Genomic DNA, 22,571 nt, shown 5'->3' with positions numbered 1-22,571 from the left:
CCCCAGCTGTCCTTGAAAACAGCCCATGTGAGCTATATCCAAGGCCCTTGCTCCAGGTGCCTGTGCCTGCTGTTTCTCAGTGCTGTACTGGGGTGCCACCCACCTGCCCACCTTCCTCCTGTGTTTCGTGGGAAGAAGAAAACAGAGATGGGCAGACTACTACGGAGCGATGGTGTGCTCCAGCCAGGTTCTTCTCAATCTGGACAGTCTAACCCCCAGGCACGTAGAGACCCACATAGGGTATGGCATGACAGTGAGACTTTACAGAAAACCTTGCAGCTACAGAGGAAAGTGCACAACTTGGAAGAAAAACCTGCTGCATGAACTTTATTCCTAATACTGACTCCATGGGCATCACCATTATTTCTATCCTTTTCCTAAGGAAATAGCACTTTTGCCAATTTTTCTGTCTCTCTCTCTCTCCCTGTGTGAATCTCTGTTCATCCCGCCCCTCCTGCACTCCAGTACCTTTTGGATCCATTGAGCAATTTCAGCTAATTTTGACAGAATGGCAGAAGTCTCCATATATATTACATTTTCATGAGAATAGGTAGTTGGCTAGGGGAGAAAACTGATGTTCCCACAAAGAGAAAGGCTGCAGAATGATCCCAAATCATACTGGACTTTAGAAAAGAAAGGCAGGAAAAAGGAACTGTGCAAATGCCATCCACAAGAAAAGCTTAGTTTGGAGCTACTGCCTATTAGACAAAGCCAGAGGGAAATAGCGTTCACTAATTCTTCTACCTACAGTACACCTGAGAGGTAATGCCAGAAAAATTGTTCCCCTTCCCTTTCCCCTTTGACCTTCCATGCCTTACAAGGCACAGCAACCCAGACACCAAAGGCCCACACCTTCGATGGTGTTACCTATCTAAACAAAAAGTCCTAGGCTTTGTCCCTTGCTTTCTGGCTTCCTAACGAACTAATATACTTTTTGCTATGTTCCGAAGGCCAGATGTACCCCTTCTCTTTCAGAAAAGTAAGGCAGTCCCTCCTCAACTGCGTATCTTTCCATTAATCTCCAAGCTGTCCCAGCTGAAAAAGCATGGCAAACCTCCTTGTGGTCTGTCAAGGGAGAAACCCCCCCAGCCTTCTGGCATGGCTGCATGTTGCTACCAGTGTGTGAAGGCAAAGGTGCAAGGGGAAAAGGAGGCGATCAGGCATGGGAGAGATGGAGGCACAGCTGCATGGTGGCACCCTGGGTGCCAGTGGTGACCATTTTGTCTCAGAGAAGACTTCCTTGTCCTGATTAAACTATTTGCCTTCCTACACTTTCAAAATCCTGAGTCTTTAGACAACAAGTCAGTCATCAATCAGATGGGCTGGTCTGTGGGATCAAAAGGAGTTATATTAAAAAAAAGCAGCAAACAGAGAACCCTCTAAAATGCTTTAAAGTAGTTCTTATCTCTTTTGTAGCGTAAAATCTATTGTGTTTTTGCAGTATCGTATTTATGTTGGTAACAATGATGAACGACCTGCCCAACTTGCTCATGGCTTTGTGACACGTGAGTAACGCAGCCAGTGCAAACGCACCCCAAGAGCACCTTTATATCCCCTATTAAACATCCATTCAGTCCAGACAAGTACAACACAACACAAAACCACTACAGGAGCTACAGCATCTGCATGAACAGCCCATCAGACAACACTGACATGGGATGAAATAGTTACCTATAGTAGTATTTTTCACGGAAGACAGTCCCTCTTTATAGAAATTTAAAAAAGTTTAAAAGCTTTCGGTAATGGAGGTTTTCATAAATTCAGCTGGCAAACCCTGGGGAAGCTCGTGGGTGCAGAGCTTCGCTCGGCTCAGGTCCTTGGCTGCCTGGCCTGAGGGAAAACAGCTGGTTTCCTGCCAATTGCACTCTGGTTTCCTGGAGCCGAAGCGCAGGGTGAACGGCAGCGGCTCCCAGGGCAGGCAACCGGCCTCCCAGCCCCTGAGGTTTCAGACGGCGAGGTCCAGAGGGCCAGACATTGCCCTGGCTGTTTACATGCTACGCTGGCAACGCTTGCTGAAAGTCTTCCCACCTGCGAAAGGACAGTCTCCCGATCTGCGTGCAGACCACGTATCCTCTGTGCAGGCCTGCCCTACTTACCTTAAAATAACAACGCAATTCACAAACCAAAATGTATGGAAATGTGAAAGTCTTAACTTAATACAGCTTCACAATAAGTCTTAATCTTAATCTCTCTTTCCAATCCTCTCTCCAGGCTCCAAGTCGGTCAGCAGAGCAGACTGGCGACACTACATCTGTACGGCAGCGTAGGGCAAAGCCGTCGGCCCCAGGCAGACGCGGCCTCGCGGGGCACGTCGGGGCTCCCCAGCAAGCCCTCTGGTCCCTTCTCCACGGAGCACCCCCGTGGAGATGGGCGCCGTGGGGGAGAGAGAAAGGGGAGTGGGGACATTTGCTCAGCCGGTGCTCCCTAACTTTAAACACACTTAGGGGAGGATGCTAACTGCAATGAATATGTCTCTGTGCACCAGCGAGGACAAGTCCTAACTCATGCTCTTCAGTGAAGTGCCTGAAATCTGGTGGAATAAATCCAGGCCGTTGTCCCTTAGACCTCTGCATGGTCCCTGTCAGTGGAGACAGACTCTGCCATTCAACCTGTTACTTGAATTGCTCAGCGGGGCTTAGCCCTCTCCCTCCAGGTGCCCAGCAGGTTTGCAGGGAAGGATGACTTCCAGCAAACCTTCAGCCTTCACACCTAGCATTCCTCCCACAGCCACGGCGTCCGCTGCCGTCAGACCAAGCAGCGTGCTCTCACAGTGCCACGTGATCATGAGATAATGTTTAACAACTACAAATCACAGAACATGTGATGGATAACCCTACTAACAACATCATAAAGTAAGTTATGCTTTAATTATATTGTATCATTACAAGGGCTCCTCTGATCCAGGAATCTTTTAATGCATTACAAACTACTTAATGAATTCGCACAACACCCCGTGGGAACCTTTTTTTTTCAGGAACAGCCTACAGAGTAGTTAGGTGAGCAGAGAAGGGGCAGACGACTGCTCCCACGTTGCAAAGCGCTCTTGGAAGTCAAGGCCAGGCTCCAGCGCAGCCGATGCCCAGCCTCTGGCACAATGGTAGCGCACATCGTAACCTGACACAGAGACACTCTTAGATCTAATCTGTAGGAAAAAAATCTCATGGATGCTTGACATCTAGGATCACGTCCTCTCCTTTATAGATAAGCACCTTCGGGGGGGCTGCCTCAATGTACAGCAGCTGGCTCTCCAGTAGGACTCGTTCAAACAAGCAAAGCAAATGCTTTCGGTAAAATCTCTGGCTCATTGCTCTCAATGGCAAAACTAAATGAATTCAATGGAGCAAGGATTTCACCTTCCATACCTCAGCTCTACGGAAGTTGCATCTAACTCCAGTACTTACGTCTATAACTTAAGTTACAGGTCTGTAAACATCTACAACTTAAATTATATCTTACTGTTTCTTCCTTCACCCACTTGGATCCACAAAAAGTGACTGATTAAGCTAGTTCTGACCAGAAAAATGCTCCCTTTGAAGAACTGTGTGAAAGTAACATCATTAACTGTTCTTTTTAAAATAACTCGGTCCAAAACCATTCCCTGCCACTCAGTCCCAGGATGACAGCTGCCAGGTCCATTCATATTCAGGGACAGCAAAAACCCAGGCAGAACAGTCTACAAGCAGTTTTCGGCAAACTAGGAGAGTGGTACAGGCCAGCGAGAACCTACCACATCAGGCAGACACACAATATGCAGCTGCGAACAGCAATTTTAGCAGCTGGAGTAAGAGTAGGTGTGAAGGAGTTTGGATGAGCTTGCAGACTTTTGCAATGCTGAGTGCTGAACTCCGTATCAGAGAGTAACGCACTGACTGAAAGAGGAAAGAACACTGCAAGATGAAGAAGCTGGAACTAGCAGCCCAGCCACTGTGCTCTGACTATCAGGTTGCTGGTCCTAACACCGGTTCCTTTTTGGGTTTGGGCAAATAAGACACTCAGTTATCACTCAGTTATTTCACTCGGTTATCTCACTTATTAAATAGCGCTGACAAGGCCCATTAATATCTGCTGATAGGGCCTATTACCACTTCAGGAGTGAGCTGTGCACTAAAGCTTGTAACCTAGGGGAACACCAAGTATTTCCAGCAGGAGTGGAAGCCGTTCTCCAGCTAAGGTTGTGCAATAGTTTCTGTTCCAGGTCACTGTAGGATGGTGACCAACATCCCTGCCCAATAAATGTATCAGCAAATAATTTTTGTTTATTAGGGACTGAGCCCTAAACTACCAAAACAGAGCCTGGTTCTCCCCTCCTTTGCTCAGTGCTGGGAAACAGCGTAACTGAGTATGGTACTTACTGGACTTGATTCATCACCACTTTAATTCAGGCTTCATGGGAACTCCCCCATGAAGTCCCACTGCTAATTAACATGCCTGTGTTGCTGATGTCCTTGTAACATTCTCCTCAAAATGAAGAGGCTTGCTAAAGTTTTGTCAGCCAGGACATGAGAGCGACACCAGCCTAGGAAAGATAGTTAAGCCTGTGGCTGAATTAATACCTGCTTCCAGAACCAGTTCTGTGGGTGTGGAGACCAATTCTGTGCAGCTTAATCTCTGATGAGAAACCAATTAGGAATTACATGCTCAAACTGTTCTGCTTCCTGTCAGTGCACACCACAGTCAGATGTGATCTGATGCATGCATGCAGGCAAAGGGATTTTTTTGTTATTATTTCAAATTCCTCCTACAAATCAGAGCTGTTTCAGTGCCTCAAATCCTTTTTGCCTAGGTCTCAATTAAAATATTCTCTTAAATTGCAGTAGCCTGATTAGGCAATTCCTCAGACTGAAACTACGAAAAAGCAAAGCTATGCTACAACATACTTTCTAACACTGAATTCTGCTTGTAAAATCCTGCATGAACTGGTGCTGTTAAATATATAGTATGAACAACTACAAGCAAAAATGAGCTTTGAAGATGAATAGCAATAAAATAACAGCATTATCTATATTTTTTAACATTAATATTTCAACAGTACATTATACCATGTTTCTGCAAACACATAAAGCAAAAGACTGGGGAAAAGATGAATGTAAAGTTGACTAGAACTATATCCAATATCTGGTCAAAATTTACCAGCTTTCAGACAAGCTATTTTCTGAAAACAGGCATCAGTCCAGCCAGAGAAGCAGCTGTCAGCCCTTAGTAAAAAATTACTGGCATGTCCTGGCTGACAAAACATCATTTAATTAAGCCCTTCTGTTTTAAGAAGGATGTGACGAGTGCTTTAAAGTAAATGAGGAGGACCAAGGAGTGGATTGCAGGTGACCACTAGAGAAGCAGGAAAGTTTGAAGGTGTTTAGCGCCTAGATTTCCATGTAAAGAAATAGCTGGTGTTTATTCAGAGGGACGGCAACAGCATGCAAAGTCAGGGGCTGCTGCACCCAACAGCGCCTGCCCACTAGCTGTTCTCTAAACATTTACCAAAGGTGAAAGTTTCTGCTTCCGTGTTCACTTCCTTCAAATTACATGATACAAATAATGGTGTTTTCTACAGAATCAGCCGGAGCCCTGGGGGAAAGCATCGGGGGAGAAAAAAAAAAAATCATCAACCACAGCTTTGCACATCCCAGTTTCTAGGAACAAAAATTTCAGTGGAAGAACTGGCCTACACTCCAAACAAGTGCAGAGTCGGACTGTCTTGCACAACACCAGTGTTTGGCCATTTTGACCAGAGAGGGACCTTGCTCGCTCCCCAAAAGGCTCTGGGCACAGCGGGAGTCCATCAAAAACAACCGGGCGCCTATGTCTGCCCCTGCAGTCAGCGGGGCCAGGCAGTCCGGGCTGCAGCCCTGAGGTCGTGCAGAGACACGGGACTGACAGCTCCAGAAATATCTGACCGCTTTCCTCCAGCAGCCAGCCTGGAGGAGACTCTTGTTCGGAAAGCCCTTACTGTTTTACTTTCCTGCTGGAAACAATGTTGCTCGATTTACTGGCTTGCAATGAAATGAACCTAATCTATCATCTCATCCTGTGTGCAAGATTTATCTGCATTTTACAAAAGAAAATTATCCTGGGGGAAGATGCCAGCCCCTTCAAAATTCTTCCAAAAGACAAGTCGATTTTCTCTTCTGATAGACAGTCATATCCCTGAGCCAGGAACATGCCTCTTTCCAACTCTGTGCTACGATAAAGTCCTGATGCAGTTAATGCTCAAACACAGGCTTGGAAGATCCCCCCAAAAACAGGACTCGTGTGAGAGGAGGAGATTTGTACAGGACCACGAGTAAACAAAAGGAATTAGCAGCAGAAGGAAGAATATTTTCAGGTGGCAAGAGAAAGTTAACTGAGAGACAAGCTTCCCCAGCTTGTTTCAATTTATATTTTTGGAAAATATACACAGGCTCTGAGGTCTGGGATGAAGAGTAAAAAATAGTAAATTAGTAACAGATTACTTCCTTAAGAAGAATTTTCGGTCTCAGAAAAGTGAATTAAAGTATTGAGGATGCAGCTCCTCACAAGGCAACATCTCTTCAAATATCTTTGGGTGAATCCTAGCATTTCAGCTACAGATTAGCATTGCGTTTTTCTAACAGTGGTAGATAACACACAGTGCTGTTTTCCATAAAGTGGTGCAGCTGCCTTGATGCTGTTCTGCACAAACCTGAAAGAGGTTTCAGTTCGGAGGGTAGGGTGAAGAAGGATCGAGCGCTCCATTTTTACGTATGAAAAAACCCACACCACATTGTGTACTTCCCAGTAGGATCATCTAAGATATTCTTGCATTTTCTGCTGTTGAAGGAAACTTTTCCTAGTCATCGGGCATTCAGGGAAAAACATGAATTACTAGTGTAATGTGCATGCCTTTCCTGTTTTTTTTTTTATTTTTTTTTATTTTTCCTTGGTAGACATCAAAGCACCCAAGAACTTGATGCAAGCAGTCCATCCATATTCAGTGCGTTAGGCCCTCCATGTACCCTTATCATAGACTGGCACATCTGTGCATATACTGTGTTTTAAGATAAGCAACCAGGCTTATTGGTAGTAATGAAACTTATGAGAAGTTATGCATATTTACGTATTTGCAGGGTTGAAACCATTGCAAATATTAATACCGAATTACAAGATAACGTGAGCTAAGAATTGAGTATAAGTTTAAGCAAGTAGAAGAGAACACGAGCCAAAGATAAAAACTAAACTAAACTCCCCTCTCTCTTCCCCTCAGCTGCAGATACACACTTAAACACGAGCTGTGAGATACAGCAGGGGTGATTTAGTCCTGATTTACTTCCCATAGCTTAGTGCGACTTTGCAGGGTGTAACTCAAGGAAGGAGAAGAAATGCGTTTCCAGAGGTTTAAATAGAATTTAATAGAAGGCTAAAGCAGCTGCAGCCCGTACAGCAGCCCTCCACAGATAATCAGTTAGATTTTTACATACTCTACTGAAGACATAGACTTTCTTAACAAAAGGAAGACAGAAGACAAAACACATCTAGCTAACAAAAAGGTAATGATCTAAGAGGGGGAGACCAAATTATTAATGACAGAAGCAGTAAAAATTCATCTGTGCCTTGCCATGCGGCACTTTCTAGCAGAAAAGGCTGAGATATGGACCCACTCCCTTCTACCAGAAAAGGAGACTTTTTCATCTGCCTGAGTGTTTGCGCGTACATTTGCTCTTACAGAACAACCCATGCTCGACTGAAGGGTAAAAATGAAAACAGCACAAAAAACAATAAAAGTCTTTAGACTCACGTTTCTGGCTTTACTGTGCCTTTCATTCGTGCCCACGTCTGTTGTGTGCTGCTGCAGATTCCTGCAGGTGTAAAATCACCGGGCTGCAGCAGATGCCGTCTGCCCAACAACGACTTCAGCTCTCAGCCCAGTCTCTGCAGGAAGGAAACGTCTATTGGCCATGTCACGCAGGGAAGCCTATGCCATCACAAAAGGTAAAAAGAAAAGGTTAATTGCATAAACCTCAGCAATTTAAGGTTTAGCAACCCACACCCTCATTTATCCTGGAGGCAGATAACATGTGCAAGCTGCTCAGGCAACAATGTAATTTGAAGCTTTTATTTTTCTTTCCGGCATATACCAAAGTTCAGTTTTGGCTTTCCCTTGCATTTCTTTTCTTCTTTGAGCTTTACAATAAACTTGGTACAGATTTAACAGAGTCTTAAAAACTGTTTCTAGACAGAAGGTTCTTGTTGGCTTTGCCCTTGGAAAAGGGAGGTGAGGCCTGCAAGCTCTAACCCTAAGTCCACCTTAACGCCTTGGAAACGGGGCCTTCACCTTGCTCCCGCACACTCGAAGGGGCTGTTTAGGCGTTAGTCCAGGGCACGGAGCAGAGATGGGGGTCAGGGACCCTGGGTGCTGCCACTGGACAAGGGTGACCAGAGGGAAGGCGCTTTAGGATGACTGCGCTTTTTACTCCTCGCTGTGAATTATGGCAGGTCTGAAAAGTCAGGAGTTTTAGATTTTTGTCTCTTAGGGATTTTTGTTTAACCAAAGTTTCATGTTGGTCAGGTGAGGTCTTCCTTGCAGAGGACTTTGGGAAGACTTAGGCTGTGATTCCCACAGCCTGAACTGAATAACTGGTGGGTGTTGCTGTCTTGCCCCATTTTATCATCTTCAGGTTAGAAGTAGAAACAAAAACAAAACAAACAACTCCATACTCAGCCAGGCACTACTGACCAATAACATGAGTCAGTTAGTGGAATTTCGTTACATGGTGAAGACTTGAACCATGTAAGAGAAATCTGTGAACTTGTGATTTTAGGCATCAGCTGCTGAAAATACAAACTCTGCTGATTTTCTGAAAATTGTGAAATAAAGACTACTTTAAACCCTCTCATCCTAAACAGTAGTTTTCAAAGGAGAAAGTACCCAAATAAAAAAAAGAAAGAGGTAAGATGCTGTACAGGTACGTGGTAATGCAGCAGCTAAGCGTGACTGTTAATTACGACAGCAGCAGGAGCAAAAAAGCTCTTTTGTTCAGAAAGAATTTTCGGTGGGGAAAAAAATCTCTGACCAACCAACTGCATGAATCACTGTGCAAAGACTTCGGCCATCACAACCAACTTTTTCCCTACAAAAGGAAGTGTTATTCAGGAAGGAAGGCTCGTTTTGGAGATACACCCTTTAGAAAATGCTTTTCCCACAATGAATCAACTCCAGTGCGTGGTGAAAACGGACAGAGAAATCACTAGCCCTTAATATAAATATCTATGGCTACCGGGTCTTGGCCTCCAATTCATTCTATGCAAGTTTGTTTCCTTTCAAACATTTTAAAAGCATACTTGCTACTTGGGATTATAAAATCCCTTGTTAAATATTTATTTTAAGAAATCATCAAGGGACCTGTCGAGTCCTACCGACAAGTCATGCTTTTAGCCTGATTGATGCTCGTTTGTGGTAGTTTTTGCTTTTCGTGCCCTAGCAGTGCTGCACCTCTGCTCTGAGCTGCTCGAGGAGACCCAGGACGGGTCCCTGCCCAGCCAGCCCAGCTGGGCTAGGCACATGGGCGCCCAAAAACCAGGTGGGGGCCAGCAAGGCCAGGCTGCAGCCAGGGCACGGAGCAGCACTGGAGAGGTGCTGCTGTTCTTCCCTCGTTACTGGTGAGATGTGGACAGACACAGCCCGCACACGACCAGGTGTCCGCAGCAGTGGCAAGGCCAGATATGCGAGTCTTACGCACCAGGCGTCTGCAAAAATTGAACTATGCATGTGCAATGTACTTTTAAAAAAACATCCTCAAGCTACAGAAGCTTAAACATTAGCAAATACATCCCCACAGAGCAAAGCATGTGTTTAAATCCTTCCTCACGTGGGAGGTCTCCCTTAGGCTGATCTAGGCCCTAGATCAGAAAGCCCAGAGCCCTGCTGTCACAGGTGACCACATCAGACACTCTCAGTTACAGACCGAGTTTCCATTTTAGAAACTAGCCAATATTTCGCCCCCTCCCACTGCTGGGAGGTTTTTCTAAGTTTCCAGACTAAGGGCCAGTTCAAACTCATTTGTTCTCACACCAACATTATTGTATTGCTTAAATAGCCTTTCCCAACTCATGACATGCTTTCCCATTTTCCTTTCGCAGTCAGACTCCAAGCCTCTGCTCAGAAAAAAGGCTCCCCATTCTCCTCCTCATCCAAACAGCCCTTTGGGGCACCTATTCCTGTCCAAATTCATCACTCTAGAACATGGCATTAATACTTCCCTATACAGATCAGGCAAATTATTTCCCTGGAAGGTAAGTTATTTATTGAATCAGGACCAAAGAGCTGGTGATCTGTACCTCCTGGTGGAAGATCCTGTACCAAAACTCTCTTTCTTTCCCTGAGAAAGAACAGAGAAGGGTCTCCTCTGAATTGAAGGCTGTTTACTGCATTATTTACAGATTCCCTCTTTTGCCTGCAACTGGCTAAATTCTCTGTTACATTTTCTGCATTAGCAACACAGAAAAGTATTTTCTTACTATGATTCATTCACTGAAATGACAGCAGTGTCTCATGGCTTTGACTGGTGCAGTGCCACCAGCTTCATAAATTTCTAATTCCCTGGTAAAACTTCATACATTGCAAGCAAAATAGTTAAATATTTTGCTTTGTTTAATTTCAACACAAATTTGTAGTTTCCCTCAACCTATGCAAGTGTGGACGTAACAAGAGGCCTTTCCTTTTGAAGATATTCCATACTTCACTACTGCTGAAATTATTTGCAGGAGGCCAACATGCCGTAAACTTTATTACATTAAACTTACTCATTTACTTACTTCAGTTAAGTGATTTCAGCATGTATTACATCCGTTGGCAGTACACGCTGTTAGAAGACTAAGTTAGAAGATTAGTCAAGTCAAATGACTGAAAATTGTAATAATCAAGTGCTAGATAAAAATATTGTGATGGATGCCATCTGTGTTGGACTCTGACAAAACCACCGTTGCCTCCAAGCATACTGCCTTTGCCACCTCTGCTGAAGCCTCCTCTGAAGTCCTGTGAAACCAGAGCAGGCCCTGGGCAGGAGCCAGCTGCTGACCGCTCGGGGCTGGCTAGCAGCCCACTTCCAGAATTGGCAATATAAGACCAGTCTCCAGCACGTGTTACATTCCTGGGTCTAGCTGTACTGTCACTTGTATGTGCACAGGGAAGTCTTTAATGCTGTTGGGTATGCCCCCACAGTGGCAAAACATACCCTCCTCGCCCCCATGGATGGATGTGAGCATGGGGCCCATCAAACCACTCTTTCAACTTCTGTTGCTGGGATCCCACAATTGCTGCAGAATTCATAACCTTGGCTGTTAGTTAAGAGCAAGTATCTACTCATCCCTGTTGAGGGGCGGGAAGGCTTTGAAAACGTGGGTCAAATCTTGCAGGGACATTTCTGCATTTGCTGGCTGCCTGGAGCAGCACGCTAGGAAGAGGTGGTGGCAGTGGCCAGGAGGGACATGGCCGGCCCCGGCCTCGCATGAGCAGTGGTAAAGCCAGCTGATGAGCGACGGGAGCTCTGCACCTCGGCTTGCAGCCTGGCTCTGAGTGGGCCAGGGTGACGGAGCGGCACAGCCAGAGGGACAGGCCACCACCGCCTGCCACCCCCCAAACAGCAGAAGTTGCAGGCGGATAGCCACATCTGACTGCAGTGTGCTCAGGGGGATTGAGCGAGATATGCTTCTTGGCTTGTAAAGGCACACAGAGAGTAGGAACAAACTCCAGGCCAAGGGAAAAAAAAAAAAGTCACATTTAGAAACAACTTCAGAGTGAAGGCCACTGCCTTCATTTCCATTCCCCCTCCTGCTTTCCTCTTTATGGGAGGTCAACATTTTAAACTGGATCACAAAACATAAAAAGGAAGATTGCCAGGCACTTGTACTATGGACTCTCTTGGGATTACTGAATGCCATTCACAGTCTGCTTGGAAAGGAGACTATGGACTCTCTTCAGTCATTAATCACCAACGTTAAACTAGTAATCCTCTACAGTGTGACAGTTTAAATAGGATGTTGACTTACAAAGTTGAACTTCTTGGTGCAGTTTACAGAGGGCAAGGATCTTACACATTGTACGTTACTCTGGAAGTAATGTTTCATTTGTCATAAAAATTTACTGTAGCCTCTGCATCCCGCACCTTTAAATTTTCTAACAGACCCTGGAAAAGAACACAAACACAGTAAAGAATTTAAAACCACAGGATTAAAATTATTTCTTGGCATCAGTTAATGAAACAATAATAGTATCAGAGTTAGAGCTACAGTTTTCTCAAACGAACAGCTTTTGGAGGCTGAGAGAACACAGGATCAAATATGGTCCTACTGGACAAAGACCAGTGATATGTGCCATAGCAGCAACTAAAATAATCCTACCAAAAAGCTGCATTCATCAGCAGGGACCCTGATACCAAAATCCTGCGAACCCAGCTGTGCGATCTCCAGTGAAGCTCTGGGTCCTCTCATCTCCTTCAAAAATCTCTGAAAACAAGCTATATGTACGTAAAAGAAACAAACATTCATGTGGCAAAATCACTCTGGCTGTTGTGAGAGGATAATATTACAGACAACAATGCTCTATATGTTCTCCCTGGGGAGAAAATGTTGAAGTGAAAAGATTAGTCTGGCCTCTCAGCACATTCATTAGTTAAATTGAAAAGCAAGCTTGTTGCATAACCCATCCTATGACAATTATATTTATCTCATCAAAGTTCACCGCAGGGTGGACCCTGAACCACGTGAACGCCTTCGGGGAGATGGAAGCGCTCTGGTGCACTTCAAACATCAATGCTGCCCCTGCCCCAGTACTCAGATCACCCGCCCCTTCCCATCTGCACGGTACCTCTCAGAGGTCTCCCCATCACTGACCACGGGTGGATTTTTTGCTTTACCCTACCCAGAGGCGGGCGGGAGGGGATGAGGAAAGGGCCAGGGTCTCCTTCTAAAGGTGGGCAAACTGAGGCATGGAAATCAAGTGACTTGTTCCTAATCGCAAAGGAAGTCTCTGGCACAAAAAGCATCTAGGTAGTTCTCCCACGCTTTGTTACATGCTGTAAAGGGAATTGTTTAAGACTGTACTAAAAGCACGTATGCAGAATGCACAGTCCCTCCTTGGACTAACTTTTACAGCTGGGGACCAATTCCCAGAGCTCAAGATTGGAAGAGAGGACGAGGTTGCCTCGCCCCAGCTGTCCCCGTTCGCGCACTGCAGTCCCCGCACCGTGGGGTCGGCCTCGGTGAGAGCCCTCCTAGGAAAGCATCCCGCCACGGCCTGAGGGATCAAGAGATGCAGAGTCCACTGGCTCCTTTGGGAGGTTGTTCTAGGAGCCAGTCCTTTGTACTTGTAAAAACACATGCGTAATTTGTTGCTTAATTGATTACACTGCTTGTGTTCGAGGCACCAGTTCATGTTTTGTGTTTCCGAGGTGCCTGGAGGAGCTCGTCACCTGCTGGGATCTGCATTTTACACAAACACACATGTTATGCTTGCACAAGCTTCCCTGTATATTTTTCACGTGGACAAAAGGGATTGTGCTCTGCCTCGTAGGTATGTTATCGAGCCCTTAGATAATATCTGTGCTTTTTCCTGCATTCTTCTCCAATTTTAAATCATCTTTCAAGATGCTGGCAACAGTGTGATTGGCATGACTCCCCATCAGTCTCACCACACGCATATATACTATAGACACACACAAAAAACCATATCCTTGCTCTTAATTAATTCTCTTCTGCATCTCTACTCAAGGATCACACTAGACATTTTGCTCTGGCAATGGACTAGGATTTCATTCTGAGTTTGTAAATTAAGATCTCCAAAATCTTTCCAGAGTCTCTGTCTCTTCATAAGCTGTCTTTTCTGTTTCTTATCTATTCTGGAGATATGGTGCATGTTTCTTCTTTCCAGCCTTATAATTTTGCATTTGGCTCTTTTAAAACATGCTTCATTCAGACTGAACTGCACCTCCGAGGCAATTCAGACTGCTTTTTCTACAGAACTGGGCTGGGCTTTCCTCATCAGTGCCTGATCCGGCAGCTTTCATGCAAGACCAGGAAGCGAGCATTAGCAGAAGCGGGCCTAGTCCCGATCCTTGCAGAATATCACTAGAAATATGTTTTTTAGCATGATTCTGAATCAAGTGCTTTTGATACACCAGTTCTTACCCATCTGAAATAGGCTTACGCAAGAATGTGGAGTGCTTCGTTTCTGATTGGCGTGTTTTAGGATACTGAGTTTAACATTTTTCAAGGTCTGTTACACCTATACTATGCACCTTTATTAACCGAGCAGGTACCCTTATCTAAAAAGAAGGAATCCAACTTTACCTGACAAGACCCGTATTGCATAAAAACATCGCTGACTGCCATTAACAATATTCCTATTCTTTATTACTTGAATTCCCATATCAGCTTTTCTATTATTTTACTGGAACTGAGGTCAGGGTAACCGGCCTACCATTATCAGAATTATCCTGTTTGTTCTGTTAGAGCATTGGCAAAGCACGAGCATTCCTCCAGTCTTAGCAAATTTCTCCAGTTTCCCCAAATTTATTAAAAATTAACATCAGAGGGCCAGACAATTCCTCAGCCAATTTTGTTATTTTAGGATGCATAGCTGCAGGTTATACAGGGTCTACTGGTTCAAAGCTGTTTTCCCAAAGCAGGTATTGTCTAACATACTCTTAATTACTGATAGACTGGAAAAATAATTCATCATCCTCACATGATACACGTACACCATCTTGCTTCTTTCCAAACGGAAGAGAAATACTTACTGAACATTTCAGCCTTCTGCGCATTTCTGAGTAACAGTTTCACCACCCTCCGCCGTTGCTGGACCTACACCATTGCTGCAAGAGGAACAAAAATAATTGTAATGTAAAAACTCCTTCAGAACTCCTTTTGCTTGCCAAGGATAGATTTTGTTTTAACCTTTTCTAGTAATTTCGATACCTCATAACATACAGCTACCAACTGCTGTCTATTTCCCCTTTTCTAGTTCTCTTTTTTCAAATATACAGCCCCATGCTTTATCTAAATATGTAAGTACTGTGTATATTCATGTATAGATACATGTATCTATAGGTATCTATACATACATACCCCCATGTACAGATGCATGCAGAAATCTGTATCTATTTAAATACATGTGTGCACAGGTGTAAGTATATTTCTGATTTCTATCTTCCTTTGCCACACGTTTTCTTAACATTTTGCCCATTTAGCAAACTTTTCTTGAAGAACTCCCAATTTTCATTCACACATTTTTCTTCCCAGTCGATTTAATTAAGGACTATCTTCAGCTTTGGGAGACTGGCCTTTCGAACCAGCATGTTCAAGTTTGGGACTGTCTTTTCCTCACCAATATTGGAAAGTAATCAGATCACGATCACTTGTTCCTGAGACAACCACCAATTTTCACCCCAGTGGACAGATTCATCTCTACCTGTCGTCAGGCTGTCCAGAACAAAATTCTTGCACGCCAGGTCTGATACCTTTTGTTTTGCAGAGCTATCACCTAGTATTTTAATGCTCCTTTAGTGATGTTTTTACAGGTAGCTAAATGAAGACTTCAGCAGGTCTCCAAAGTAAAGTTCCCCACGGTTTTCTTTCCCACACTACGTAGTAGCTCATCCTGTCTTCAGATTTGATTCAGTGTCTTATAACATCACCCCTGTCCAACCCCTGCCTGCTCCTGGGCCCTGATAATCAGCATATTATACTGTATTTCTTAAGATCCCGCTTGAGTTCCCAGTTCTAAGTAACACAGATGCAAGCCACTGGGTCATACACAAAGTCATTCCTCTTGCGCCATTACTTTTATCTCCCTTAGCCTTCTTAAACAGCTCATGCAATATTCGAGCGTTCTGGTTCCCCTAGTGCTGAAACCTGATGAGACAATTATGTTAAATTTATCTGAATTATTAAGAAATTCCAGTTTCTCTTTCTTACTACTGAGATTCCCAGCCTCAGTGTATAAGTGATCCCAAACACATTTCTCTTCAAATTCTTTACCACACTGATTTAATTTGCTCCTGACCTGGTGAATTTGAAACACGTTTACTTTCTCAACCCCCTTCTGTGTGTTGCTACTTTAAATACAGTTGTGGCAGTTGCTAGTAGTGAAGGTTTTTGTCCTCTGCCACACCTATTCAATCTCTCCGTCAGTTGGTACTGCATGTATTACAAGCCAGCACACAGCTTCGCTCCATGGCATACACCGAGTCCAAAACCAGCAGAGATTTGGGGTTGACCTGTGGGATGCTGACGCAGGCTGGCTGGGTTACGTTATCTGCACTACTACTTAAATAATGGCATTCAGCGTCGTTCTTTTTTACATCGAAATGCTCTGTTTTTGCAGGTGGCTTTGTAATATAATTCAGCAAATGCAATTTTAAATATCACTGCAGCTACTCCTTTACGTCACACGGGCATGACTTATCAACGAGTCGCAGCCTACCGAGGCTTTTAAAACTTGCAGCCTCAGAACTCAGCTCTGGCCTTAGCCAGACATGGAAACTCTCTGAAGACACACAAAAGCATTTCACACACAAGGAAGCCATGTGTTAACACCTGCATGCCTCTGGCAGCTATCACTTCCAGCTGCTTTGGTCACACGAAGCAAACTACGAAGCTCTGCAGAGCCCTCCTGGGAAGAGGCAGTGGCCACAGCCGTCGCGCGAGCCCTGGCCACCCCACCGCTACCCACGTTTCATCAAGGGACAAGGAAACCAGCTCCCTGAGGAAGCAGGTTTCATTCAGCCCTCGCTGACTTCACTGAACACTGGATTATACTCTAAAGCATTTAACCCACATGCAATCTAGCTAAAGAAAAATGGGCCCTATTTTATTAGTTATACTTATTTCTCAGGTAGAACTTATGAACTTTCAAAGATGTAAATTCAAGTCAAGACACTATGGCCCTCCGTTCTTAGCTCAGACAGGTAAGGTGTCTTTTTTTGTGCAGAAACATGATATCTTTTATGAGACTAATTGACATTATTGGACAAATGGATGCACTTTCAGGTACGCAGGCCTTCCTTTGGGTCACGCACACTTTAAGTTGTAGTATATCCACAAAAAAAACAGCAGGTATCAGCTGGTGAGACAGAACAAGCAGGAAGGAGTCGTTTCCCTTGAAGAAGGTCGGATGTTTTCAGCACACTAGTGGTTCAGCAGTCCAGCCCATCCGAGTATGAACATTTTGTTCTTGGGGACTGAGGCATAGAGCTGACCCAGCAAACGCAACAAACGGGATGGTGCACATCTTGTAATTAGCCTCTCTCTGTTTTACTAAATGAGTTAAGCATCAGTCTAAGCAGAACTCCATTTACATGCAAATTAATTTTTTAAATTGGTCATTCATTTATCTGAGAGAAAGTGCAATGCATAAAGCATAGATTAGATCAGAAACAAAATTTGTGAAGATGCACAAACACACATATATACGTACATGTTTTCATTTGTATAAATGAAGTGTATAACATGTTCTACAGGCACACACAGAGCTTTCTTAGCAATAACCATTGCAAACTGCGAGATGGTGATAAGTGAACACAATTAGCTTTGAGATGCAATGAGAGGTTCAAATGATTAAGTGCTACTTCATCCTTAAATGATCTACTTACAAACTTAAAAATCTTTTTAAAAGTGGATAAAAAAGCAGATAGTTTGCTAACTTTCCCCACACAGCACAAACCCTAGTCATCCATGGGCTTCTGCCTTTGCTCCTTAACACAGAAAACATATTTTAAGTTTCCAGCAACTCGCATAATTGTGCTCTGTGCCTCTGTCAATCTCCCAGAACCCGTAATAACTTCTGAGTCCACGGAGCAATTTCAACCACTTTTGACAGAAGAAAATGGCTTTCCACAGCATCTAAACAAGTTTTGTGAAAGCAGGTAATCAGGTAGAGGTGAAAGACTGTAGCATTTCCCCGGAGAGAAAACTCACCAGGGACATCTTCTTAAAATGCAGAACTCTCATTCCCAGCATAGGAAAGAAGTCTTAAATGCCTCAGCTGCAGAAAAATCTTCCCTTCCCTTGGAGCTTGCAGCAGAGACACATCTATAGCAAAACACAGTTCTTTAGCTTTGGTGCTCATGGATCTATTTGCTTGTTTTATACTTGTTTTGCACACTGAAAAATTCAAGTCTCATGTTTTCAAAAGTCATAGTGAATGGATATATGATTGCATATCACCACAAAATTTCAAAAGAAACTTGAACAGTTTCTGTTGGAAGGATTTATTATTATTAATTTTGCCTGCAGTCCAGAATGTGAATGATTAGGTTGTTTCAGAGGAGAGTTCCTTTAGAAAAGATTTGTTTTATGCCTTGTACCATGAAAAGATTTAATTTATATTTACATAGATTTAATGGCATTGTGTGAATATTCTTAAATTGCCTTAGAAGTGGCAAATCTTTGTGAGCAATTCAAAACAAATTAAGGATGTCTGTTCGGTTGACTTACGAACCTTGTATTACTGGTCAATGTCTTGGCCTTACTGCACCCTGCAGTGTGGTAGGGTCTTCGGTAAAAGCACAGAAAGCTCTTCAGCAAACTAGAGAGGATAAGACTTATTTGACATTGCAAAGCCTTAAACTCAACTTTCAGTGCCTGATGATGTCTTCAGCTAATATTTTGTGTCTTATTTTTCTAATGTAATTATACCTGGAAAATCTGTATTGCATATCTTTAACTGCTAAAAAGGTAAAAATGAAAGTCTGAACAAGGCATATGTTGCAGAAGTTTTTTAAAAGACGCTTCCACCACAGCTCTGCTACTTGAATCTCAGTTGGTGACACTGACATAATCAATAACGTTTTGCTGTTCTAGTTTTAGGCCTCTAGACCACAGGTGATGAAACATTACAGAACTGCGACAGCAAGAAGGATTGAGACAAAGCCACCAACTATTTTCGTATGATACGATGGCAGGAGATGAACTCAAATCTCCATGGGTTCAAGGCTGATGTACAATCGCTTTAATGCTGTCAGCTCTTTGATGCTGCCAGCCTTTCCCCTTGCTTCTTTGCCAGGGAGCTGGCTCTAAGGGCTCAGCCTTTCCCACGTCCATAATGAGCGTATAGAGATAGGGATGCTATTCTCTGTCAAAGGCTCCAGGCTGAAGCCCTTATTCAGTGAATCTCTGACACGTATTCCTGCAACTGAGAGCACAAGTCTATATTCATGCGCCATGGACAAAATTGCCATTCGTATTTAGATTTGTACCATGTTCACGAAGTTCCTTGGGAGATCTGTTTGCTTTGTATGTGGGGAAATGGATCAGAAAATACTGACAATTTTCAAAATGCTTGCCTTGAATTTCAATGTCTGCTCCTTGTGCTGGCTAACAGTGAACTACTGTTGGTACACACTAAGTCCCTCACACCACGTGTAAAGTATGTCGACTTGTTGAGTGTGTGGGGACTGCAAACTCCCTTGCATGCCCCTCCCATCCCAAACCATCAGCAATGGACCATTATCTTGGATTTTGACATCTGAAGAGAGAATGCAAATGCCAGGAAGGAAGTTTTTAGAACCTTTAAAAAAAATACTCTATGAAAGACCTTCCAAAGGGAATATTACAGCAGGATACAGTAAAGAAAAACAGGAGAAGAATTTGAGGGGGGAGAAGCTCACACTATAAATGAAAAATACTTTTGAGGATAAACAAAAACATAAGCACAGCCAAACTTACTTCTGCTTAACAGAAAATATATCATTAGTGAATTTGCTGCTTAAAATAGGCTCTGAGCACTTCAGTGGAATACTTGAGTATCGCTAATTTATACCTTCCGGCCTGAACGGTGTAATACAAGGAACATGAAAGCACACCCAGAGCTGATGTCTGAGCCGCTCCCACTAGACCACCAAGGCAGAAGGTGAAATGCAGAGGCTGCAAGCTGAGCACTGGAACTCAAATTCTTTGAAAAACTTCCTTTACAGCACTAGGATATAACCTCAAGAATCAGGAAAAATATATCACTAAAGTCGCTGCATGAAGATGTGGAAATTCCAGTCTTTCTGAGCATTTTGATAATGGCTGGTCATTACAAACATTGTTTTGATTTGTTATGTTTTGGAGACAGGGACTAACTAACAGCTATCTATATTCTACACTATAGCAACATACAATATAAAACAAACATTGGTCTAATTCCAACTCCCGCCTTATTTATTTTGCTAAACACTGTCAGTGTACGCTGTGCTGTATAAGCAACATAGCTAAGGCAGTCTGTCTGCATATCAGAGAATTTGCAAGCTAAGGAACTGAATATGAAAGTCATGCTGGAAAGAGTGACTCAAAAAAAGAGAAGGGATGATGACTTGCTAAAGAAGAACAAAAAGCTCTGAAAAATTATGGAGTGCAGCTGATTGCTTCAAACATTTTTGAACAGCTGAGAAATTATCCTGGGGAAGACAGGACAGAGAACAAAAAACCAGCACAGTGGACTTGGCTTGTGGTTTATCCTCAATTATCGAGGCAGCAGGTTTTTGTCAGAATGTTTTCCAGGCTCAAGAACTTTACAGCAAACTTGGAACAGACGTTTGCTGGTCTACAGACCAGCAGAGAAGTGCGGATTTGTTACAAAATAAAGTTTGCTGGTTTAAACTGAAATTGCAACGAAAGATCATGGAGGAGTAGATCAAATGGAAAGTATTAAACTTATGGTTGAAATGCTTATGCAGTCAGAGAAGAAATGCACAGCATTTTGGGGGGTGTTTTCATAAGCTGGGTGGAATTTCACTGGATTGTAGATGCCAAGCACAAAAGAGCAGAGCTTACCCAGTTCTTGCGAGGCTCTTTGTGAATGGTGGAATAAGCCAAACTAACAGAAGCTACGCTCGAAAAAATAAGGTGTTCATGTTGAGGGGAGGCCATAGGGAAGGACAATCCTTTTCATAGGAAATGTGTCTGCCTGTTTCACTTTAATTAAGAAACTAGAAAACACTCAGCATCACATCTTAAAATTCAAGTTCTTCCTAATTAATAATTTATCCTTAACCTGATTTCCCAAGGAAATTAAAGATAGGCAATCACACTGTCTCTGTCGGTACCTGTCTCTTCATCTTCCTCAATATCTTCAGAGCCTACTGGTTATTTTCCATAGCCTAACTTTAACAAATGATAATGGGCCCAAAGATATTATATGCCCATAAGTATAATGAAAATAATGCAGCCTGGTAGAGGAAAGAGGTCCACACAGAGGGGAAGGTTGAGTCCCTTATTGGGCACAAAAGGCTGAAATACTTGAATGCCTCATGGGAAACATTTCAATTGTACTCACGCCTTTTTAAACATCAGGAAATCCAGCTACCAGACACAAATCTGCAAGAAACCAGGCTCCACTAGCTCAGCTGCTCACAGAGCAACTTCACTGAAGCAAGCAAACCAATTACTGCAATTGCAAAACACCCATATTTCATTGGAGGGAGAGCACAGCAAACAGTCTCCTGGTGAATAATCTAGGCATGAAAAATGACACGCAAACAGTTTCCAGTTAGCAGTGCTCACCAAAACGAAGCTTCCTCGCTCGCCCCCTCCGAGGCAGTTGTGCTGCGGCCCCCCCGGCAGTGCTGGGACAGGTCACTAGGTGGCCGGGGACAGAGGGGGCCGCTGGCCAGGGAGGGCTCCCCGGCTGAAGGGCAAGCACAGTCAGGAACCCAAGAACAACAAAGCAGTATTACAGCTAATCCACTGCCATCTGGCTTCATTCTGACAATCCACAAAATCAGACACAACATTCTTCCACAAAATCCCTGAAAAACAACACAGAACCAGTGTCAAACGGAGCATCCCCTCCCCTCCCCTGGCCTCTCCAAGGGCTTGAAAGAGAAGCTGCTCATAAAACGAAGAGCTATTCCCTCAAGTGACATTTCCGCAAGAGGTTCAGGCTGCAGATGTTCCCACCGTGGCAGAACAGTTTGTGTAATGCAGCATCATCTGTCATATTTATGAAGATGAGGAGGGGAAGGGGATGAGAAACAGAAACGGGGAGAGGTTGTAAGCAGTGGTCCTGGTCCATACGAGACGGACTGCATGAAAGGGGCTATTGATTCTGCTCGCTTGTTCAGCGCTCTGCGTGACCGAGGGAGAACCAGAACCATCCGTCTTCCCCAGCAGAAACCAAATGGCCATCCCTAAGGGCACAAGGGAAGCCACAAGCCTTACACTAGCTGGGAACACAGTCCTTTTGCAAATCGGCAAGGCAAATCCCCTTCCTATCATTTCAAACCAGTGCTGCAGGAAGCCTTGGTTTGCAACTTTTCCATTATTGCTAATTGACATGGCCTGCTAAGCGAGCTCAAATGTTGTCCGATAGCTGCTAATTCTTATAACTGCTTAACAGAACAGTTTCTTTCCATAACAGAAGGTAGAAAGGCATCTAAAAATACTGAAATAATACCTAACTCAAGCCAAACTGTGCTCCTACTAACAAATAGTAATCAGCTACAAAAAGCAACTTATCCAAGAACAGAAACACATTTTAATTCTAGTACCCCAGCTTGGGAGCACGGCTCAGTTGCCAGGCTTTTCACGCCCTTTCAGATGCTCCAGCATTCGCATGCCTGGCCTCCAGCATGACACGGACC

The 22,571-nt window shown here is 43.8% G+C and overlaps 1 protein-coding gene across 1 annotated transcript in view; it reads right to left on the bottom strand.

Annotated features, from left to right (window-relative positions):
* Positions 1-12,099, bottom strand: part of LNX1 (ligand of numb-protein X 1) — a 90,091-nt gene extending 77,992 nt beyond the window's left edge. Inside the window, exons 1-2 of the mRNA XM_026093747.2 lie at positions 12,001-12,099; positions 7,751-7,927 (exon numbers count right to left, since the gene is read on the bottom strand). The gene's annotated coding sequence lies outside the window, so the exon portion shown is untranslated. The remainder of the gene's footprint in view (positions 1-7,750; positions 7,928-12,000) is intronic.
* Between the last annotated feature and the right edge of the window lie 10,472 nt (positions 12,100-22,571).

Source organism: Dromaius novaehollandiae, chromosome 4, assembly GCF_036370855.1.
Source record: "Dromaius novaehollandiae isolate bDroNov1 chromosome 4, bDroNov1.hap1, whole genome shotgun sequence".
NCBI classification, from domain to species: domain Eukaryota; kingdom Metazoa; phylum Chordata; class Aves; order Casuariiformes; family Dromaiidae; genus Dromaius; species Dromaius novaehollandiae.
This window is presented reverse-complemented; position numbering and strand designations above follow the sequence as displayed.